The sequence below is a fragment of the Leptodactylus fuscus genome, chromosome 6 (assembly GCF_031893055.1).
Source record: "Leptodactylus fuscus isolate aLepFus1 chromosome 6, aLepFus1.hap2, whole genome shotgun sequence".
In the NCBI taxonomy this organism is placed as follows: domain Eukaryota; kingdom Metazoa; phylum Chordata; class Amphibia; order Anura; family Leptodactylidae; genus Leptodactylus; species Leptodactylus fuscus.
In genome coordinates this window covers 133330654-133349765 of record NC_134270.1, presented here as the reverse complement: position 1 = coordinate 133349765, position 19112 = coordinate 133330654, and the positions used below count along the sequence as shown (strand labels likewise).

The following is a 19112-nucleotide window of genomic DNA, read 5'->3' as shown; positions in this document are numbered from 1 at the left end:
TGGAACACGGAGGACTTTTCTCTCAGCATGTTTCATTTTTGAAAAAGCGGACCCTATTATAGTCAATGGGGTCTGCCGATGTCCCTGTGCAACAGCTAAAACAGCAGTCCATCTCTCCGGGGACCCGAACGGCAGAGGGCCTAGTGCAAATGTGAACCTAGCCTTAGCCAGCTAGTATCTAATGTGTATTATGAATATTCATTTTTAAGTTCTATAGTTATACTATACTAAGGAGGAAAACTGTATATTTGTAATCCTTATATGTGGGTATTTCTAATAATCCTGAGGAAGCCCCCCCCGTACTGATAATGTATTTGGTTGATGTCCGTAAATGGTGATTGCTGACAAGAGTCTGCTTTGTGTGGTCAGATATTGAGGTTTAAAGTAAGTAATACACAATTATTGATCGCAGCATATAAGAGGTTAAATGGCAAGTATGTTTCTGATTGATAATGAAGGAGGGGGTGATATCATGAACAAAAGTCTATGGTACCCCTCCCCTGGTGTTATCTGAAGTGTCCAGGGCAGGAATATAATATAATCCTTCTCTTCTCTCCCTTCAATGTCCGCTGCTCTTGCTCTCCTGTACACTGTTTAAAGTGAAAGTGTGAGTATATGCAGCTCCACTTTAACCAGTGATAACTCTAAATCTTTGGTGGTTACAGACATGATCTTGGTCTTATTTTTACTCCTAGATACTTGGCTTTAAAACAAGACCAAGATTGTGGTTTTGGAGTTACAATTGTTTAAAGTTGCATTGAACGTGTTCTGCTCAGGATGAACAGTAATGCTCTTGGCTCAAGCCCCGGCTCCTGCTCGTTCAAAACTGTAGGGGGTTTAATGTATTGTCCTGAGAGTAATATTTTCCTTCCTCTGGGATGAGGACACTTGCTTGGCTATTTCCCATTGAAGTCAACCTCTCAGTTCATTCTCCACCTGGATGTGGTGGCCAGAGGACACCTCCCTAGGCGGTCGGGGGGTGTCAAACGACCACTATTAAATGGATAGATGCAGATCCCATCTTTGGGACCAATAACTATTAAATAGTATGCCATATCCTGTGACTATACCTTAAATATCTAATATGGGAATACCCCTTTAAGAATGGTACCAGGTGAAGTAGTGAACTGAATTATGGAGGGTGAATACAGTCAGTCTGCCATTAGTAATTCTTTTATGTGAATATACATGTACAGGATAACATCTGTGGAAATACCTGTTTGTGTCTGTAATTCTTGCTTGGTAGGTAGCTATTACGTGAGCGTTATTGTTATTACTACATACATACATCACACGATGAGTAATTCTGATCTTGTATAACTGGCTTATTTTGGCCGCTAGTGGGGTGGTGTAAGTTTGGTTGCTAGTACATAGAAATACAACCCTGAAAGGCCACATAACAGGGCTCTCGTATATATAGCTGAACCAAACTACTCTCTGTGCTTGGGTTATATTTACTGTATGAAGTTATTGCGATATATTACTTAAATGAAATGCATTACAATCATATTTGGTATCCTTATGATGTGATATATCAGGTGAAAATGTAGATGATGTAAAGGGCTATTCTGGTAATTTCAACTTTTCCCCTATCCACTGTCTCATCTGTGGGGGTCTAACCACAGGGACCAATCACAAGAACAGTGGTCCATTCCCCCATCTGGATGGAACAGCAGATCGAACATGTCGCTGCATTCATTCTCTAGTGCTGGACTTGGCTACCTCTGGCGGTCCCACAGAAGTGAATTAAGTTGGTGTGGATCCCTAACCAGCTGCTCCAGTCATGCGTGGGTACAAGGGCCCCCTGTTCTCATGATATGTGGGGTCTGGCAGTTCTTGGGACCCCCACCAATCCTGTAGTTATCCAGTAGCATACTCCTTTTAGATTTGTACAAAACACATGTACACCTGGTCAAACGTCTGAATGTTATGAATAGAGAGAGGGGAGAAGTGGCTGCTAGATGCCTATGATGCAACTTATCTCCCATCAAAACAAGGGAGCGGACATATTGAGATCCAATTTATCTCCCCTAGCATCTGCCATCATAGGAGGACTCAGCAAGCCACAATACACAAATGGTTGGCCCGGATGATATTTAGCTAATGCATATGGCCAGCTTTTAAAGAGAATGGAGTTATAAGAAAAGACACTCCAGAATTATTTAATGGGGAATACAATTATTCACTAAAACCAACATATCAGGAGAGGAGACCAAGTGAAAGAAATAAGTACCTAATGTATTTTTGGTAGAACCGTGTTGATGTTGGTCTCTATGGGAGACTTGTCAGATATTATCGGATCAATGTATTATTGTGTTATATGGCACAGGATAAACAAATGGTTAATAGACATTAAACCACATTGGAGCTGGTGTAATCTCTCCGCTAAGCCCTGTTTTGTGTAAGTTATATTTAGCACCATTGGCTATGGTGCTGTGTGAAACATGTAATACAGTCACCTGAATGGATACAATGATTTCATTTTGCATTGAGAAAGTTCCGAGCAAGTATAAACCTGCCTAACAAAGGATCATGTAAACAGTCCCTGACCAGATCTAATAACACTTTCTGTATACACGCCTATGATGCTGAATTGTAAGGGGAGACTCCCTTTCAGCTTTTGTGTGTTACATCTGGTTTGGTTGCATTGTTATCTTGGATAATAGAGACAGGGAACTAGCTGTTATTTTTTCTTAAGATCAGGTGAAATCTCCAGGTTTATTACACTCATGGTAAGGTATGACAGAGAAGACAGAAGTGTATGCTGGATGTGCTCACTGTAGAGACAGGTTACAAAAGGGCACCCAGACACCCAACTCTGCATTGGGGGATGGCCGACGTTGGGTGGTCGGGTCACTGCAGAGGAGGAATATGAAACATAACATCTATTAATAGGGCTGATAAAACAATCTTAACCCTAGTTGGCTAACCTTAGGCCATGGTAGTTGGTTATTATGGGCAGTATACCTGGTAGCGTCTTTGGGGCATTGTTTGGTTCCACATTGCCCCATTTCTCTTTCAGACACATATGGGGCCCCTTTTATGTACATACCTAGGAGTGTTTGTATGTGCTTGGGCGTTACTTATATGTCTTATGTTTCATCCGGGATTGCCGTAACTATTTTTAAGGGGGACGCAATGCCATACCAGCACTGCAGCCCCTTTATTGTCAGGATTGGCATATCATGGTGAATACCACTTTAGCCCCTATGTAAAAGGGGTTTTCCTGGCCACATAATTGATGACCTGGCCTTACGATAGATCATCAGATAAAAATGTCCTTAGCCGTGTCAGAGATATCAGTTACGTTAGTTTCAGCACCAAGAACGGCCATGTGTCAGATCCCCACAAATCTTCAATTATTATAAGGATCAGTCATCAACCTTGAAAGTCCCAGAAAACCCCTTTAAATGAGTTGTACAGTCTCACTCTATTGTCTCAGTATTACCCTTATGTCAGCAGTAGTGATCGCTAGTTCGGATATTAGGTCCACCTTCCCCATCTTTCTCTGCCGCTTTTTCTCCTCAGCACTGCTGGACAGTGAAGCTGGAAGAGAATCCGCCAGGCAGCTGCAGGAACAGTGAGGGGGTCCAGGCAGCACAGGTTTGGGTGATATACTTAACCTTTCAGATGTAAGCAATGCATTTGAAAGCATAGTTTTACTTCTTAGGGGGCGTTCACACTACCGTCTGTGTCCGACAGGTAGTGTCCGCTCCTAGTATCCGTTCAAAATCTGTCACGGACATTAGGAGCGGACACTAGCTGTGTCCGTGACACCTGTCATTTATTTATATGGCGATCGGGTGCGTTCTTTTGCACTCCGTGCCCTTCCTTCCCTGTCCGCATGTAAAGATGTCCGACTTTTCAAGCGGACAGAAAAACCCGACATGTAGGGTTTTTCTGTCCGCTTGAAAATTCGGACATCTTTACATGCGGACAGTGAAGGAAGGGCACGGAGTGCAAAAGAACGCACCCGATCGCCATATAAATAAATGACAGGTGTCACGGACACAGCTAGTGTCCGCTCCTAATGTCCGTGACAGATTTTGAACGGACACTAGGAGCGGACACTACCTCTCTGTACCGAACGGTACCAGATCTGCAAGGTCTTCCCAGCCGGGAACCCTCTGAGGACTGCCAGTACTGTATTACTATAGTGCCAAGACCTCTATGGTATTTATAGTTTTACCTTAGATGGAAAAGAGAAGAATTATGGTGGTCTATGTTTGCAACAATTTGAAGATTGCTGCTTCAAACACACTAGGAGACTAGAAAAACAGTAAAAGAGCCAAAAATCATTTTATGCTTTGGCATATTACACAGAACTTGGTATCCTATCAGCATATCCCATAGACTCCTGTCTAGATTGGGACTGATAAAACAGACATGGTGCTGTACACAAATTGCTCCAACCCATGCCCATAATTATAGGGGGCCCCAGCTGTTTCTTACTCCCCTGGTGATCTGCACATTTCTTAGTTTAAGATGCCCCCATTATTCTTGGTTCGCAGCATTGCAAACTTTCTAAATCTTAATCTCCAGGGTGGCTTTCATTCCTAGTTTTCATGATTTTCCTCCTAGACTCCAGCATGGCTACTACTCTCATTCCTGGTTCCTAGCTTTGCTCACCTTATTCCTAGATCCCACCAGATATCTCCTTTCCACCTTACTGCAAACCTTGACCATACCCACTGACATTTCATAGGCCGAAACTCAACTTTAGAGCCCTACTGGTAACACCCTAAGGATGCCTATGTTGCTGTGGGGTATACATTTTGTGGCCCAGTTCCCTAGACTGTGATTGTCGACATGTACGCCAAACACTTTAGTGGCAGATTTTATGGACTATGATTTGAGATCTCTGCTCATGTGTGATGCTGGTGGCCTTTCTCCTCTGATGTCCCTTGCAGGTCTCTTGCGATGCAGGGCAGAACAGAGCTGCGTCCATATTGGTCACAGTGCATAAAAGTCCAATGTGTGTGGTTTTTTTTCCCTCTGAGTAATTTGTTAAAAAAAAATGTGGTCCTTGGTTGGTTAAGGGTGTTGTCTACTTATAGCGAGGTAACCTCCATAAAGTATAATGTGAGGAAAATCCGTACAAATTTGTTTTTCTTTTATTTATTTTTTTTAATTATAAAAATATAATGTTATTTAATAATAACTTACGGTTTCTCCGCGGAGAGGCTGCGTATGGACACCGGCGGTTTGCTTTACAAACCCATTCAAATGAATGGGTTTTAAAACTGACCGCCAGGAAGCTGTTCCCTATGTAGTTTCCCCAGGGAATAGGATGGATACCCGGCGGGCGAGCATGGGCACAAGTGTGAACGCCCCCTAAGGCTATGTTCACATCTGCATTGGAGTCTTCGTAGAAGTCTCTGCCGCAGATTCCATCTAAAATCCTGCAAAGTTTTGCATGAAGGACTTTTCTCTGCTGGATTCAATATAAAATTGGTGGACCCCATTATGATTATAATATATTTTAGCAGTTTGCCTCTCCATTGTTCTGGTCCAGAACAACGGAGAGGCAACACTAGTGTGAACCTAACGTCAGGCTACATGCACATGTGGCCTATTTTTACTATGTGCGCGGATGGATTTATAACAGGGCGATTTGGGACACTAAATCCTGGTCCATAAGGGCCTGTGGGTGTTTTAGTGTCCCAAATCGCCGTGACACATTCCCTTTGAGTGGTTGAACCTACTGATTTCATCAGGAATAGATGACTTTCTAATGTGTTTGGGGGTGTCCCAATTCTCCCCCAACAGATGATGTCAGGGTTAAAAAAAAAAAAAAAAAAAAAAAGGATCAAGCATGTGAATTTTGGTATATCCGATCTTTTATTCACAGAGGTCCTCAGTAGGGGTGTAGGACCCCCATCAATCATCAGATGTTGATGGTCTATACTGAGGTTAGGCCATCAAATTAAGATGCCTGGTAAAACCCTTAAACTACATACTACATTTTCTAATTGTTCACCCCTCTGTTGTCTCGGTTCTTCAATCCTATATCTACCATTTTTTTCTATTTCATACATATACAGACCTAACAAATATTCATAACGTGGCTGCTCATGGTGTGTGACTTCTGGTTGTGTTTATTATGGCAGCTCCCGGCCAGCAGACAGTCTCCAGAGTGTTTTCATGTGCTGCCCTCCATGAGTCTGATCTCATCTCACCCTTCTCTCTGGTTCTTTTTTGTATGTTTTCTTCCATTTTGGACATAGTCCATATTTATTCCACATTCCAGTTCATGTCCATCCCCCATGATGTGATTTCATATTTTGCAAAGGTGTATCCTGTGGTAAATCCTGGTATCTTATCGATATGCTGATTTACGTTTCTGGCAATGACAGCAGCTGAACACAGAGGCAAACAATAGGAATATGAGGAACAGCAGGCAAAAGGATCCGATCACTACCAGACCCCCCAGAGCCCAGTCGTCCCCCAGGATCCTGTTCTTTATGTTTTCCAGAATGGGAGCTGAAGGGTCTAAGATCTGGGCCGTATCTTGTCCCATCCTGTGAAGAAAAAAATATTCACGTTGATGTACATATAACACTGAGAGGCATCTACCAAGAGATGGGATATATAAGACAGCAAGTGAACAAAAGGGTCGTGTAGGACTTAGAAAACATGGCTGCTTTTTTCTTCTCAGGAAGTGACATCATGTCCGTTGGTCACATGACCATACTATAGCTCAATCCCATAATAATATTAATCCATTTTATTTATATAGCGCCAACATATTCCGCAGCGCTGTACAATTTGTAGGGTTCGAGTACAGACAAAAAGATACATTACAAAGAAATAGTCACTTCAAACAATGGGACTGAGAGCCCTGCTCACAAGAGCTTACAATCTATGAGGTAGAGGGGGTGACACGAGGTAGCAGGGGCGGCATTGCTTATACAGTGGTCAGACAATTTTGTAGTAGAGGTGACTGTCATTACACAAACATAAGACTTTATGAGTCGCCACCAGTTGTGTAGATGGTTCCTGGACATATAAAATTAGCCTGAAATGGCACCATATCATGTGGGGTAATGTGGGAGCGAGGACAGAGGAAGGTTCATTTTAGGGATTCTAATTACAGTATGGAAGGGTTTACATTAGAAATTGTGATAGGCCTATCGGAAGAGATGTGTCTTTAGTTTGCGCTTGAAGCTGTAGAAATTGGGAGTTAATCTGATTGTCCGGGGTAGAGCATTACAGAGAAGTGGTGCAGCTCGGGAGAAGTCTTGTATACGAGCGTGGGAGGTTCTGATAATAGAAGATGTAAGTGTTAGGTCATTGAGTGAAAGGAGAGCATGGTTGGGTGTTAGGGATGGGGGAGGAAATGTAGGGAGGTGCAGCATTATGGAGAGAATTGTGGATGAGAGTGATAACTTTATATTGTATTTTGTAATGAATAGGCAGTCAATGTAGTGACTGGCATAGACCAGAGGCATCGCTGTAGCGTCTAGCCTGATAGATGAGCCTGGCCGCTGCATTCAGAATAGAATCCCATTAATTTTAACGGAACAAAGTTATGTGACCATTAGACGTGAGGTCACTTCCTGAGAAGAAGAAAGCAGCCATGTTGTCAAAGTCCTGCACAACCCCTTTAAGTTGGTACCTAGCAGAAACAGACAGCTCTGTTCTCTGTATAGTAGCCCAAGCAGGTATTGCAGATCCACTCCCATATAATTCAGTAGTAGCTAGCGTTCTTGGGGATCCAAAACACGGAAACCCTATACGCTTAAAAAGCGGTTACACAGGGAAACTTGCAGACTCCATAGACTATAAAGGGGTCACCCTGTTTTCCACCAAAAATGGTTGAGAGATAAGTCCTCCTTCCAGGACATTTCTCTCCGATGATTTTAAGCAGAATGGAGGGCAGAGTCTTGTACTGAGACTCAAACGCTAGTGTGAACCTAGTGTAAGCTGCGATCGCTCAGTCACTACATAGAGAAGTGAGCCACCTGCCTCTTGCTCCATTCTCCGTTTATCTGCAGACTCCTGGGACTTTTGCCATTCAGAAATTTGGGTGAGCTTTGCGGCACTTCACTATTTATGCAGCACAGTGCCATACAGTTTTGTAGTGGCTGTGCTTGGTATCACAGCTCAGCCCATTCACTTGAATGGGACTGAGCTGCAGTCAGGCCATGTGATCAATGAATATGATATCAGACTGCTTATTAAGCAGAAGCACCTCTGCTAATTTATATAGCTGATCCATATGTGTCAGACCCCTGCTGACAATTTAATTGAGGACCAATACTAAGGACTTGTCTTTTGTTAATACGTCCCCGAAAACCCCTTTAGGCTAAAGTCTCACATTGTGGAAACGCAGCTATTTTTGTTGCACATTTTGCTGCGTTTTTTGAGTCAAAGTCAGGAGTGGATTGAGCAGAAGGTAGACGTATAAGAGCTTCCTATATATTTCCCATTCCTTTCGTAGCCATTCTTGGATTTGGCTCAAAAAGTCGCAATAAAATCTGCAGCAAAAAAAAAAAAAGCTGCGTTTACGCAACATGAGGCCTCAGCGTTAAGAGGGTTTGTCCACTTTCAACAAATAAATGTGTATAATGAAAAGCTCTACAATTTCCCAACATACTTTCTGTAACAATTCCTCCCAGTTTTCTGGATCTCTGCTTTCTGTCATTCTTTGTTTACTTCCAGTAGACAAAAATCAGTCCATGGTGTTGACTTGACCTCTAAATTCCCCCGAAGTCGCTCCCATCGAGCATCTGAGGGACGTACTAGAAAAGCAAATCTAATCCATGGAGACCGCACCTCACAATGTACAATACTTAAAGGATCTTCTGCTAACATCTCGGTGCCAAATACCACAGGATACCTTCAGAGATCAGGACAGAGATGTTTGGATGACACAAGGAGGACCTATACAATGTTAGACTCTAGTGTTATGGCTGGCTGGTGTATATTACACATTACAAGCTTTACAACCCCTGTAAATCCCTGTGTGTGGGAATATCTGTGCAGCCTTTCGGAGAAGCAGCACAGAGCCCGGGTTATGTAAGGGTTACATTATCCCTGTATAGGGACAAGGTCCACTATAGGACCACATGTGGCTAGCAGTAATTTGCACACAATGCTATTACCTTGTTGACATGCTGAGTCTCTTCTGTGAAGTATTCAGCTTCTTACATGAGTCTTCTCCCTGTTGCTGTGCAGATTGAATCCCCCTTTTCGTTGCTGGATAGTTCCCCTGTTTCCTCCTCCACCCTAGTTAATGTATTACTGCTGCCTGCAGATATAGCTGTATTAGACACAGGTCTGTTTATCAGCAGGGCCGACCAATCGCTGGTAGAGCGGAGCACTGCTGCTCTGTAATATTCACAGTGTCTCTGCTGTTGCTATTGGGTGATGTCTGCTGTCTGGTGCTTTGCTTGCAGAATCTGCTATTCTGTACTGGTGTCGCTGCCTCAGCATGAGCGCTGTGTCTGCTCAGTGATACAGGTGCAGTCATATGCATGTGTATTTCTTCCCATAACACCAGAGTACTTTCATATTATTCTGTATTCCCATTATAATAAATGCATCGTTGGGTTTAAGGCTGTGTTCACATCATAGATCAAGATTTCCACTTTCAGTTCTGTTATAGGAACAGAAAGAACTGAAATCCTCATAGGGACAGATTAGTTACAGGATAAAGCAAATGGATTCCAATTTCCTTTATTGGCTTTGTCACATTTCCCACGGACAAAGAAGTCTATTTTTTTTCCTCATATTCCATTGATTTCAATCTGATTTTCAAGGCGGAATCTACCTGAAGATAGGGCTTGCTGCTTTTTTTGCAGCCTGCAAAATACTTTGTGTGAACATACCCTTATGGGAAAATAGGTACTACAAAGTGGCAGGATTTTATAGCTTTACATTTGTATTCTTCTAGAATTCACATGCAAACTAATTTTACCATCTTACACAAGTTTTCCGGTTTATTTTTGATACTTATATCAGAAGTAACACTAAAAAATATGACACAATGGACCTTATTAGGAAACGATAAATGATGGCTGGCATATAAAAGCAGGACTGTTCCACTTTTCCTTCCACTTTTTGTATACGAGACCATCAGCAATATAGTCCAGTAATATTTTTTCCTTTTCTGTTTCTTCTAATCCTGTGCATAGTTTTATGTTCTAATAGTAGAATTGTTGTATAATTCAGTGCAATAAGCTGCAGTAGGAGCCGGTGCCCAGGAGGTGCTTAGTCATGAGACCTGGGTTTTCGGAGAGCTTAATGGCTTGCGATCAGTGTGACTGGCTCTGTAGTGTAAGTACATGTTTGGTGAATATTAAATTATATTACTTCTGTGCTTATTATCCACCCAGTTATTAGACTACTTTGTGTTCTATATTAGGTTATGTGTGTAAGACAAAGTTTGGATTCAGTGAGAGTTAAAATGTAAAATCCACAGGATAGACGATAAATGGCTGATCTGTGGTGGTGCCAAGATGGGGGTTCTGTGTCCCCTGTTTGAATGGCTATCTCATGTCCGCTGCTGAAACATTTACCATCTATGAGACTGCTAGAGATGGCCATGCTCTGTACCTGGCTATCCAGCGTTAAATTGAGCGACAACACACATGCCAGCTATTGCCCCATTCAAAAGGGGGCACAAGACCCTCATTGTTGGGATAGGTGGTTATGGAGCCACCGATCAGACACCTATGCCCTATCCTGTGGACTTGTATGGCCACTTAAACCTAAGTAGTAAGAATCATGAAATCGTCGTTCTCCGAGGACAGGATCCGTCTTTGGTGTCAGTAGGTACATTGTGCAGATTGTCTCTTTCAGGAGTATGAAGTTTATTTTTCCCAGGTATTTCTCCAGTGCATAGTCTGAATTTTCCTTACATCCAGGTCATAAATCTGTATAAATAAACAATTTCATTTGGCAATCCACGTATATTTGTCACCACTAGATTTATTTGTCCATTTTGGAAGGTTAGGCACTTAGATCCCTGCTGGCATTTAGACTTCAGGTTTTGGCTGTACCCGGACAGTTCGCCGCTTGTTGTTGCCGCAACAGCAGAAACAGCAGGCAAGTATGGCCATCAGTAGTACCACACCTGGAGGAGAAGACACAGGTCCTAATGGTAAGACTGGATTTATTGTCAAAATACAAGATAAAGAGCGGCATAGGAAGTGTGCACCTACTCACCTATAAAGACCAGGATGATGGAGAGGGAAATAATCTCTACAGTATCTCCCTGAGGAATTTGCTTTAGCTTTATTAGAAGTCTGTCTCCTAATTTCTGTATCTCTTCTTTTATATCCGGGTTCGACATTGTGTCAACTGGAATGACTGCAGTCTGTGCCTGGAATTGAGAAAAGAGTTAATAAGTCGTATGTTAAAGTGAAGCTGCTAGGTGATATATGTGAGAGCAGGATATGGCAGAGGGAGAGAAGCTGAGCTCTGTGGTATATATGATACACAGGGAGAGAAGCTGAGCTCTGTGGTATATATGATAGAGGGAGAGAAGCTGAGCTCTGTGGTATATATGATAGAGGGAGAGAAGCTGAGCTCTGTGGTATACACTCACCGGCCACTTTATTAGGTACACCATGCTAGTAACGGGTTGGACCCCCTTTTGCCTTCAGAACTGCCTCAATTCTTCGTGGCATAGATTCAACAAGGTGCTGGAAGCATTCCTCAGAGATTTTGGTCCATATTGACATGATGGCATCACACAGTTGCTGCAGATTTGTTGGCTGCACATCCATGATGCGAATCTCCCGTTCCACCACATCCCAAAGATGCTCTATTGGATTGAGATCTGGTGACTGTGGAGGCCATTGGAGTACAGTGAACTCATTGTCATGTTCAAGAAACCAGTCTGAGATGATTCCAGCTTTATGACATGGCGCATTATCCTGCTGAAAGTAGCCATCAGATGTTGGGTACATTGTGGTCATAAAGGGATGGACAGGGTCAGCAACAATACTCAGGTAGGCTTTAGCGTTGCAACGATGCTCAATTGGTACCAAGGGGCCCAAAGAGTGCCAAGAAAATATTCCCCACACCATGACACCACCACCACCAGCCTGAACCGTTGATACAAGGCAGGATGGATCCATGCTTTCATGTTGTTGACGCCAAATTCTGACCCTACCATCCGAATGTCACAGCAGAAATCGAGACTCATCAGACCAGGCAACGTTTTTCCAATCTTCAATTGTCCAATTTCGATGAGCTTGTGCAAATTGTAGCCTCAGTTTCCTGTTCTTAGCTGAAAGGAGTGGCACCCGGTGTGGTCTTCTGCTGCTGTAGCCCATCTGCCTCAAAGTTCGACGTACTGTGCGTTCAGAGATGCTCTTCTGGCTACCTTGGTTGTAACGGGTGGCTATTTGAGTCACTGTTGCCTTTCTATCAGCTCGAACCAGTCTTGCCATTCTCCTCTGACCTCTGGCATCAACAACGCATTTCCGCCCACAGAACTGCCGCTCACTGGATGTTTTTTCTTTTTCGGACCATTCTCTGTAAACCCTAGAGATGGTTGTGCGTGAAAATCCCAGTAGATCAGCAGTTTCTGAAATACTCAGACCAGCCCTTCTGGCACCAACAACCATGCCACGTTCAAAGGCACTCAAATCACCTTTCTTCCCCATACTGATGCTCGGTTTGAACTGCAGGAGATTGTCTTGACCATGTCTACATGCCTAAATGCACTGAGTTGCCGCCATGTGATTGGCTGATTAGAAATTAAGTGTTAACGAGCAGTTGGACAGGTGTACCTAATAAAGTGGCCGGTGAGTGTATATGATAGAGGGAGAGAAGCTGAGCTCTGTGGTATATATGATAGAGGGAGAGAAGCTGAGCTCTGTGGTATATATGATAGAGGGAGAGAAGCTGAGCTCTGTAGTATATATGATAGAGGGAGAGAAGCTGAGCTCTGGAGTATATATGATAGAGGGAGAGAAGCTGAGCTCTGTAGTATATATGATAGAGGGAGAGAAGCTGAGCTCTGTAGTATATATGATACACAGGGAGAGAAGCTGAGCTCTGTGGTATATATGAGGGAGAGAAGCTGAGCTCTGTGGTATATATGAGGGAGAGAAGCTGATCTCTGTGGTATATATGATAGAGGGAGAGAAGCTGAGCTCTGAAGTATATATGATAGAGGGAGAGACGCTGAGCTCTGTAGTATATATGATAGAGGGAGAGAAGCTGAGCTCTGGAGTATATATGATAGAGGGAGAGAAGCTGAGCTCTGGAGTATATATGATAGAGGGAGAGACGCTGAGCTCTGTAGTATATATGATAGAGGGAGAGAAGCTGAGCTCTGGAGTATATATGATAGAGGGAGAGAAGCTGAGCTCTGGAGTATATATGATAGAGGGAGAGAAGCTGAGCTCTGTAGTATATATGATAGAGGGAGAGAAGCTGAGCTCTGTAGTATATATGATAGAGGGAGAGAAGCTGAGCTCTGGAGTATATATGATAGAGGGAGAGAAGCTGAGCTCTGTAGTATATATGATAGAGGGAGAGAAGCTGAGCTCTGTAGTATATATGATACACAGGGAGAGAAGCTGAGCTCTGTGGTATATATGAGGGAGAGAAGCTGAGCTCTGTGGTATATATGAGGGAGAGAAGCTGATCTCTGTGGTATATATGATAGAGGGAGAGAAGCTGAGCTCTGAAGTATATATGATAGAGGGAGAGAAGCTGAGCTCTGTAGTATATATGATAGAGGGAGAGAAGCTGAGCTCTGGAGTATATATGATAGAGGGAGAGAAGCTGAGCTCTGGAGTATATATGATAGAGGGAGAGACGCTGAGCTCTGTAGTATATATGATAGAGGGAGAGAAGCTGAGCTCTGGAGTATATATGATAGAGGGAGAGAAGCTGAGCTCTGGAGTATATATGATAGAGGGAGAGAAGCTGAGCTCTGGAGTATATATGATAGAGGGAGAGAAGCTGAGCTCTGGAGTATATATGATAGAGGAGAGAAGCTGAGCTCTGATATAGAGAGTTATATGATAGAGGGAGAGAAGCTGAGCTCTGTGATATATAGTTTTGTATAATAGAGGGAGAGAAGCTGATCTCTGATATATAGGGTTATATAATAGAGTGAGAGAATCTGAGCTGTGTAATATATAGGTTTAGGTTTATAAGATAGATAAATAAAACTGCTTCAGGCTCTGTTCTCTTTGAGTTCCAATATCAACTGTGAGCAGCTGATCGGTGCGGGTGCTGATTGTCGTCTCTTCCATTAATATGATATTAATGATCGATCCTATATATTAACCCTATTACAACTTAGCTGTCCTTACCTTTTACAATGATGCTGTAATTTAGTCCTTCAGTATCTCTGGATTTTCATAAACCTATTTAGTTTCTGTTCTGTATGAAAGCTGTGATGTCATAATGAGTCTTACATATGGAAACAAGTCCTAATTGGGAGAAGATGATAACAACCAACCAGACCAGCAGCTTCAGCATGTAGGACAACAATGCTAGAGTAGCTCAAAGTGAGGCTGAGCAGTTGTATCCATGGTAACAGACAACAAACACTCCTGTGTAGTCTGATCCTACAGTTACACTTTTCTCTATCTAATAACCTACCAGATGTACATTTGTGCAAACTAGGGGACATAGAGAAGAGTACATGAGACTGCAGGATTGCATTACACAAGCATTGTTAGTTGTCTGTTGCATATCTATAAAACTTATCGCAAAATTGCTTTATTTTTAAATGTAGAATTTTTGGTACAATAAAAATATAATGTGGTCACAAAGTGGGCATAGGCTTAAGTCCCCAAACCTTGGTTACTAGACAGCTAAGCAGATTTCCTGTTCATAAGCCTTGCAGCCATGCCGTGGTATCAGTTATGGCAGCCATATTAGTTTTCGCTCAGCTTTTTCAGACATGGCTATTATTAAGAAGCAGGGCTACAGGGATCCTAAAACTTTCTTTGGACATGCCCTTTTAATGTCCTTCCTTGAGACTGCCCATTATGCACTGGGGGTAAATTCTTGGCATAAACTAAAAAGGTATTTTTTACATTGTTCACTGCATGACCTGAAAATAGACTTAGAAAATAGTCATTAGCAATGCGCCGTCATAGGAATTTATACAGACTGCAGACAACACCCTGCTGACAAGTCTCCATGTGACATTGCAGGCAGGAGACTACTACTCCAGTCATTATCACTGATGGCGATGGTAGGGAATACAGAGACTTAAACCGGGATTTTGTTGAATGGTGCCAGCAGAACCAGCTCAGGATTAATGCTGGGAAGACCAAGGAGATGGTGGTGGACTTTAGTAAACGGAGAGGTGCTCCGACCCCGGTGGAGATCCAAGGAACATGTATTGAGATAGTCAGGACCTATAAGTACCTGGGCGTGCTCCTCAATAATAAACTAGACTGGGCTGATCACCTGGAGGCGCTGCACAGAAAGGGCCACAGCAGACTCTACCTGCTCAGGAGGCTGAGGGCCTTCGGAGTCCGGGGGACACTTCTTAGGGCCTTCTTCAACTCTGTGGTTGCCTCAGCCATCTTTTTCGGTGTGGCCTGCTGGGGAAGCAGTATATCAACCAGGGACAGAAATAGACTTGACAGGCTGATCAGGAGGGCCAGCTCTGTCCTGGGGAGCCCCTTGGACCCAGTACAGGTGGTGGGTGACAGAAGGATACTGTCTGTGGTGACCTCCATGCGGGAGAACAAATCCCACCCCATGTATGGGACCCTGATGGGACTTGGCAGCACTGTAAGCGACCGTCTGCTTCACCCCAAGTGTGAGAAGGAGCGCTATCGCAGGTCCTTCCTTCCAACCGCGACCAGGCTGTATAATCTACATCAGACCAAACGAAGAGCTCTCCGCACAGAGAACTAATGATTATGAGGATGACCATGAGGTCTTCCTCTTTCTCTTCTGTTTTTCCTTAGCTGCCATGGACTCCTAGTATATCTTCTCTTCTCAGCTTATCTGTGTCTACGTCTGTAACATATTACTCTGTATTATCTTGTATCTGTATTACTATGCTGCTGTAACACGCTGAAATTTCCCCAAGGTGGGACTATTAAAGGATTATCTTATCTTATCACTGCTTATATATACCAGAAATAGGCTTCTCCCTGCCCTGTTCCTTCTACCATATATACTGTACATTACCTTAATGGGGTTGTCAGAGAGGCGGAGACATTACAGAGGCGGCAAGAAATTTCATACCATAAAAAATAAGCATTATTCGTCTGTTACATTCCCCACTGCTACAAGCTCCGTTGTTCCAAAATATTCCTCAGGGGTCCCTGAGAACCCATCATTTATAGTATATTCACTAATTTCTCGTTTCTTTGGCGTAGGCTTCATTGTGAGGAGTTTTTTTTTGTTTTTGTTTTTTGGATAATGATGTTCTAAAGATAGATTATCAATATCAGATCATCAATATCAAATCCAGTACCCCTGCCAATAAGCTGTTGGAAGATTCCATAACATGTGAAACCCAACTCCAGGCACAGCGCTATGCGTTGTATAGAGGGCGCTCTTTATATTGCCGTTCAGTTTCATTTATTTGACTGTATGGCCATGTGTCAATGGATGTGACATCGCTGGCCGGTGAAGAGGAAGCAGCGCTCGTCCTGAACACCACAGCCTCTATACAAAAGGCTGATCAGTAGGGATGCCAGGACTCTGACCCCAGCAAGCTTATATTGATGACCTGGGATAGGGGTCAGTAGCCTCTGCCTCCTACATATTACCTGATATAGGGTTATTCCAGTTGGCAATCTCTCTTTCATAAACTATGAAAACACATTTGGCGTTGAAGGGGACGAAAGTGTGAGGTGTACGTCTTAGTATCTGCGTCATGCAATAGCCTGTGCTATTCACTTTTGTTGTGCGAGAAGTAAAAAGCAGCCACTCGGCATTTATCAATTTGTGTAATAAACTTTACACACAGCTAAGCAGGACACAACAGGGAGGCCACTACCACAAGGTAAAGGTCTGTCATCTTGTGGCACTAGCTTCCCTGAACTCCCTCCTCTGGTCCCGAGGCTGCAGTCGGTGAGACAGTATGAGGCCATATGTGCCAGACCCCTGACCTAAGGCATCAGTATCCCAGTCACAGAAAGCCCCTTCAAACTTGGTTTGGGGAAAGGTAGGAAACAAATGGCGTGCCAGGTTAGGGACTATCATGCCTATGTGAGGTCATGCTGCTTGCCACGGCTGCTTTCTTATCCATAAGTCTAGCAGTGCCACCAGATATGCTGTGCCCTCTCTTTTCTGTCATCTTTCAGAAGACGCCGTAGTGTTTTGATCTGTCAGACATGTAGCAGTGCTTGCCCTACCACAATGCTTTATAACCTGAATCAGATATCTCTGTTTGTCCCATACAGTATGTACCCTGTCTACACACAGCCTCACAAAGGTAAAACATTAGACTAGAGTGACACTAGGGTCACACTAGCATCAACCTATCTGTTGCATCCAGAACAATGGCTGGGCGAACCACTACAACAGCAGTCACATACAGAGCCCCACGGACCTCATTAACTATAATGGGATTTGTCAGGGATTGCCAGACAAAAAAGTTGGGCACACACATGGAGATTCCATCTCAGATGTGAATGTAGCCTTACATCCCATCCAAGGACCTCTGTAGTCACTGTAATGACAGCAAGCCCTGAGGAATTGATAAGAAATTATATTTTGAAATTTGTAAAAATTTATATTATGCAAACAACATTTATTTGCTGAAATTAATAAGCCATTTAAGGCTGTATCCACATGTGACAACTCTGCTGCAGGTTTTCCTTATAGTATCCCGCTGCTTTCCACATTGAAGACTGTGCTGGAAACTTGTATAAATTGACATACTGTAGGTTAAAAACATACGGTGCTGTGGATTTTTAGTACAGCATATACATACCCCCTCTGAAGTTACATTGCAGTGGGCCAGCCTTGGAGGTTACCCACTGCAAACATGTTAAGTTTAATAAAGTTATTTCATTCTTAAAAAGGGTTTTTGAGAGTATAATATTGATGTTCTGCACTCAAAGTATCAGGTTGGTGGGGTTCAACTCTTGGCCCCTCTCCCATCTTCTTGTATTTGTGCATGACGTGTATAGTCAGTTTAAAGGGGTATTCCCATTTAGGCCAAACGTAGACAAGACAGAAGTACAATGCTCCTTCTCCCGACCCCCTGGGACTGGACCTATAGAAACAGCTGAACACGGCGTTGTGTGCTGATTCTGTAACTCCCATAGAAGTAAATGGGAGTTATGGAGACAGTGTAACGCAATAAGCCACACGGTTTCTGCAACTCCTAAAGTTACAGACACAGCCTATCTCTCTGCTACATAGTTTCCATACTACATGTTCACCCCTATGAGAGGTATGGAAACTGTGCAGGGCAGTGCTTCTCGGCCATAGGAATCGGGACTTAGGAGCAGTCATTCCCATCGTGGCATCGCTTTGCTTAGTTGGGAATAACCAAGAGAGCAGCCATTTTGTATCTACAAGCTACTGTGAGTCCAGTACTCTATATAGGTATTGGATATATATGTATTTTAAGGGTAAGGCCATAGTCTAGTTTAAAGGGATTCTATCATTAAAAAAAAAAAAAAAACTTGTTCTAAACTAAAGCCACGTAGAAAGCACAGCGTTGTCATCCATCCAGCGCCGCCTTTCTTCTGCTCCATCCGTCCTCCTCTTATAGGAGACCACCAGAAAATGGCCAACAGAACAGCCGACTGCACGTTTCCGTAGGCCATTTTGTGGTGGTCTCTCGTAAGAAGAGGAGGATAATGGCCGATGGAGCAGAAGAAAGGTGGCACTGGATGGATGACAACGCTGTGCTCCTGCTTCCCCCCTCTGCTTTCTGAGCACAATTAGCATATAGAAAAAAGAAGGCAAAATTCAAAATCGGCGGCGCGGACCTTCAAGATAAAGTTAAGAGATAAATAGCCTGTATAAAGGCTATTCCTACGTGATTTTCATTTAAGACGTGTTTTTTAATCATAGAATCCCTTTAAGAGATAAAATCTTCATTTTCCTAGCATGTTCCTTGTGCAGCATCAGAAGAAGCTTTCCTTTATTCTAATAGCACACCTTGTCCAGATCCTGGGTGCCTTCTTAAAAAGTCTAAAAGCTTT

The 19112-nt window shown here is 43.1% G+C and overlaps 1 protein-coding gene across 1 annotated transcript in view; it reads left to right on the top strand.

The window, feature by feature from the left end:
• Window positions 1–19112, top strand: part of RECQL5 (RecQ like helicase 5) — a 69398-nt gene that overhangs the window by 21554 nt on the left and 28732 nt on the right. The gene's annotated exons all lie outside the window — the stretch shown is intronic.